The sequence below is a fragment of the Pinus tabuliformis genome, chromosome 6 (assembly GCF_031772625.1).
Source record: "Pinus tabuliformis cultivar Carrire ecotype Pingquan chromosome 6, CPIR1, whole genome shotgun sequence".
Lineage (NCBI taxonomy): Eukaryota > Viridiplantae > Streptophyta > Pinopsida > Pinales > Pinaceae > Pinus > Pinus tabuliformis.
In genome coordinates, this window is record NC_142292.1 from 140331225 (window position 1) to 140337224 (window position 6000).

Consider the following 6000-nt stretch of genomic DNA (forward strand, 5'->3'; position numbering starts at 1 on the left):
ATGTATGTAGAAGATGGTCTTCAGACTGGTGAATTCATGATAATCAATGGGACTACAGTCAAAATAATTGGATGTTATTTACTTTTTTACATAGATTGTCAAAATAATTGCATAAATCGGTTTTTTTTAACCAAAATTTAACAAAAACTTTGCTAGTGCTAACATTAGAACCACCATTACAACACGATATCTTTCTAGTGTTGACAACACCATTATAGTAAGATACCTCAAGAGAGACAGAAAATCTAAAAAGTATGATAGTAATACGTATCCAGAAGATGGTATTGAAACTAGTAATTGTTCACGAATCCATAAGATTGTAAGGTCATTCTCATTATCATAATCATTGTCATCATCATCACATCCTTGTCATTGTTATTGCCATCATTACATTATCATCATAATCACCATTCATGCCATCATCATCATCATTATGGACATTGTTTGCAATTGTTCATAATTGTAGATGTTGTAAGAAATATCATCAACCCAAAAAATGTGATCAGTGCTAGAAAAGGGTTGTTTAGGACACATTGATATACGTAAGAGAAATAACAACTCTATTTTTGAGAGATGATCGATGATCATCATCATCACCACCATTATCATCGTCATTGTCATTTTTATCATCCCCATCATCATCATTAATGTAATTTCTATCGACATTGTTGTAATCATCATCATCATTCATGCCATTATAGTTTTTGATGATGACCTAGATGAAAATGATGATGATGACACCAAAGATAATGCTTATGATTATGACAATGACAACATCTAAAATTGGGACGATTCGCCAACGTCATTAGCATCGTCATCATCATAATCATTGCCATCATCATCATTGTCATTGTAACCACTATCGTCTTTATCATCATAATCACAATTCATGTCATCGCCATCATCTTCATTTTCATCATTGTCAATATTATTGACATTGTCATCAATTGTTCATAATTGTCAATGCCATAAGGAATATCATCAATGCAGAAAATATGATGAGTGTTGGAAAAGGGATGCAAAAGCGAACATAGAAATGGGGGCAACAATAGAAGTAAAATTGGATGAAAAGTGGATACAACATAAGTAGATGCACAACAACATGAAAAACCTGACACAAAAGTGGATGCAAAAGTAGATGCAGTTGTCAATGCAAACTTGGATGCAAACATGAAGGCAAAAGTGGAAGCAAACATGGGTCCAATGGTAGGTGTAAAACTTGGCACAAATTGTGGTGAAACAAATGTGGATGCAACAACGGACACAAAAGCAGATGCAAAAATGGATGAAACAAAAGTGGATGCAATAGGGGATGCAAACGTGGAAGCAAATGTGGTTGCAATGGTAGGCGCAAGATATGGTGCAACAAAAGTGGATGTAACAATAGACAAAAAATATGCAAAATAAGATGCAAAAATGGATGTAAAAGTGGAAGCAAACATTGATGCAACAGGCAAAACAAAATTGGATGCAAAAAATGGATACAATGTAAGTAGATGCAAAATTAGATACAAAACGAGATGCAAAACCCAATGCATAAACCTGACACAAAAGTGGATGCAAAAATAGATGCAATATTTGATGCAAAAGAGGATGTGAACATGGATGCAAAATTGGAAGAAAACGTGGATACAACAGTGAGTGCAAAACATGGTGCAAATTGTGGCATAACAAAAGTGGATGTAATGATAGATGCAAATGAAGATGTAAAAATGGATGCAAAAAGTGAAATTTAAAATGGGTGCAACATTGGATGCAAAATTGTGTGCAAAAGTGGATGCAATAGAAGTCGATGCAAAAGTAGATGCAAAACGAGACACAAAACCCGATGCAAATCCTGGTCCAAAATTGGATACAAAAAGGGATGCAAAAATAGATGTAGTAGTTGATGAAAACCTAGATGCAAATGAGGATGCAAACATGGATGCAAAATTGTAATCAAAAGTGGGTGCAAAAGGAGGTGCCAAACTAGGCGCTAATTGTGGAACAAAAATATTAGATGCAATAGTGGGTACAATAATAGATGCAAAAGAGGATGTAAATATGGATGCCAAACAAGATGGAAAAGTGGATGCAACAAAAGTAGATGCAAAATTATATGCAAAACTAGACACAAAACTCGATGTAAAACTTGGCGCAAAAGGGATGCACAAATGGATGCAAAAAATGATTTAAAAAAGGATGCAAAAAAGGATGCAAAAGTCGATGCAAAAGTTGATGCAAGTGTAGGTGCAAAAAGTGGATGCAAATGAGGATGCAAAAGTATGTCAAACAAAATTAGGTGCCAAACTTGATGCAAAACCTGGAATAAAACCTGGTGTAAAGGATGACACAAAACTTGGCATAAAATTTGGTGCAAAACGTGGTGCAAAACCTATTGCAATACCTGGTGCTAAACTTGGTGTAAGATTTGGTTTAAAACTTGATGCAAATTTTGTGTCAAGTTTTGCACCATATTTGATAAATGGATGCAAATAGCACCAAAAATGGGCTCTAGATGCAAAAAAAGAAGTAAAAAGGGACGCTAATCGCTGGTTTTGTTGTAGTGAAAGTTCCCTATGCACCCTCATTCTCCCACACATACCTTGTATCACCGCACAAGCGAATATTGCAATATTATCCCAATGCACCATCATTTGGATTCGGGACTCAAGTTACTTCACAACATATTTTTAGATCTTGTTTAGCATATCGAGAAATCACTAGGGATAAGCATCAAGATATTTTATTTTATAATTACGTATTTAATCTTAGGGATTAATGGTTAAGATATTTTGATTTAAGGTTAGTTATCTTATTTTATTTTATATTTTTCATATGCTTCACATATATATTTTGTTAGATTTATGTGTAACCCCTGCGGTAGAATTTGAAAATAACCAAATTAATTTTCATGCATGCATTTATCTATATTGCTCTATTTAATTCATTGCCTATACCCTACATCAAACTAAATAGTTATTGATTTAGAATTTGTTTTGCTCTTGGTAACTTTATTTGAAAATATTTCTGCAACCTTTCCTTTTGGACTAACATAAAAATTTATTCAAAAAATCAACATGTTTTGCTCTCGGTAACTTTATTTGAAAATATTTCCGCAACTTTTCCTTTTCGACTAACATAAAAATTTATTCCAAAAATCAACATGTATTGCCCATCTTATGCACAATTAAAGATCTGCACAATGAAACATAATAAAAATAATAATAGTTTAATATTAATTTCCCTTTGCATGCCACGTTTTCCCGAAAATACCCCATCCCGCGCACAGTAAAATTGCCACACAACGAAACATAATACTTTTCCCCATTCCCAATATAAAATCTCAACACAGTAATAGCTCCACACAATGAAACAAAATAATTTTAATTATTATGTTCTCCCGCACATACCTCATCCTCCGCAAAGATTCAATTCTAACACTAATGCTTAGAGAAATAACACACTCTCGAGGCATCTACGAAACTTCCAATTTCCATAGCTCTAAAATCATAGATCTACGCAACTTCTCTCCTACACATGTTTCGTTCTCTGCACAGTAAAGGCTTTTTGAAAGGAAACCTTTTAAAGTTCCCTGTCGACCCTTTTTCCCAAACAAAGAAAAACTTGTAACATTATCCCTATGCACCATCATTTGGATTCACGACCTGAGTTAGTTTTCAAGCTACTTTTAGATCTCGTATAACATATTGAGAATGTGCTAGTGTTAGGCGTCAAGATATTTTATGTCAATGTTAATTATTTAATCCTAGGCATTAATGGTGATGATATTTTGATTTAAACTTAGTTATTTGATTTGATTTTATATTTTTCATATGCTTGGTGTATAGATTTTATTACACTTTTGTGTCGAGACACATTTGAGCATTGACCAATAAGAATTTTGAAATAACCCTTGCGGTAGATGCCAGGAATTTTTACTTGTAGAAAATGCATCCTCCAACACACTTTCTTCCATGCATATTTATCAATCATTGATATAAAACAATTATTATTATAATATCATAGAGAAAATATTTGATCCATCTTCATACCTCACTGCAGTTAAGGGAAATAAGCCATAATTGAAAAGTATGGATTTTACAACACATGTACATATAAAACCAACATAAAAGATAAGGAACAAGACACAATGAAAAAAGAGAGAATAATTGATGTTGCTTTGTGAGATGTTGATGGTGAATCTTATGCATTTGTCCATATACTAACTACCTTACGTCTCGTCCTTCCGCTAGTAAAATTTGAATTAATGGGGAAGCCCTATTGCTAGAGAAGAATGAATAAATGAATCCCCTTCAACTATCAACCCCCGTCTATGTAAAAGACACTTCCTCCGCACAATGAATTGGAGATTGGTTTACCCCCCCATCTACATAAAGCACCTGAAACTACATGAGTTTTAGCATCATTGGCCAGTGTTGTTGCATAACAGTGTCACTCTCATTGTCAGTGTTAGAGCACTCACCTATGCAATGGCAACTCACAAAATTAGTTTTTTTTTTCAATTTTTTAAATTATTTGTGAGGCACTGACAAATACAAAATATAAAACACCCTCAACCAGGGGAATTATTTCCCATCAAAGCTCGGTCAACCAATTAAAACTTAGAAATAAGATTACCAGAAAATTAGAAAATTATGTTTAAATTTACTGGAAAATTAGAAAATTAAACATTTTCTCCAAACTTTAATTAAAATTGCAATAAAATTAGGAAAATATTAAAATTCAATAAAATTTGACACGAGGCAAATGCTATAGTCCCTGATGAGGCAAAGACTAATAAACACACCGAGTAACTATAAATATCAAACATTCCACTTGATAATTATATAAAACTTGAAAAAATATCACCTTTATCTTCAATAAGATTCAATGTTGCTTGATTTATTTTGAACATGTTAACAAAGATGTATAAAATCATCCACTCAATAGTTATATCTCAAAGGATTTCCATCGCTCCATCGTTGTTTGCAATTATTTTTAAACGACTTGATCACTCTACTATGGGAAGACATTTTTATTTTGAAATATAAGCATGGTTATTATCTTATCATGTGGAAACACTTTTTTTTTTTAAATCCATTAACGTTATATATATATATATATATATATATATATATATATTTTGATAAATTTATTATTATAAATTTTGAGTTTTTAAGTATTGGATTGTTTCACCGCTCATTATTTTTCAATAAAATTATTTTTTAATTTAATTTGAAAGCTTTTCATTTCATCGTTGTGGTTATTTGCATAGAAAAAAACTATTAAATATATATATATATATATTATGCTTCAATTCACATTTAAAATTTTTAATTGTTATAGTTTTTTAGATAAAAAAATAAATTATCATAAAATTTATAGTTATTACATAACATAGTTCCTACCTCTATCACTAATAATTTAACATCCATAATACTTTCCATAATTGCAATACACTTCCTCCATATTCCACACACTGAACGTCACTTAAGCCAGCTGATACTGTGGTACTAGAAGGTGGTGCTATCTTTTACGGGAGTACTCTATGCTCTCTTCAAAATGGGTTTGCTTCATGTGTAGTAGTTATGGTTTTAACGCTTTAAAAAGATCTTGTATGCATTGTCATTTTTCTCATGCAAAATGGAGAATCGTACTTGTCTAATGTTTGTAGTGTCTAACTCTTACAATTATATGGTCCACGTGTTTGTTTGTGATGTCTAACTCTTACAATTATATGGTACACGTGTTTGCTAATAATATATAGCTCCCTATATTAATTTGTCCATAAAATTGTGATTATGTTGTCTTCGCTTTCAAGAATTTGTTGTTTCTGATGTTATTTTACTAGTAAATGATGCAAAATATGACATATGCTAAACGTATTAATGAAAGATTAGAATTACATTATTATTAATGTTTTTATGATCTCTAATGTTTGTATGATTTCACACCATGTGTGTTTTTTCCTAGTAAAAAATGTAAGTGATTTTAGTAAAACGATGTAACTTTATTGTG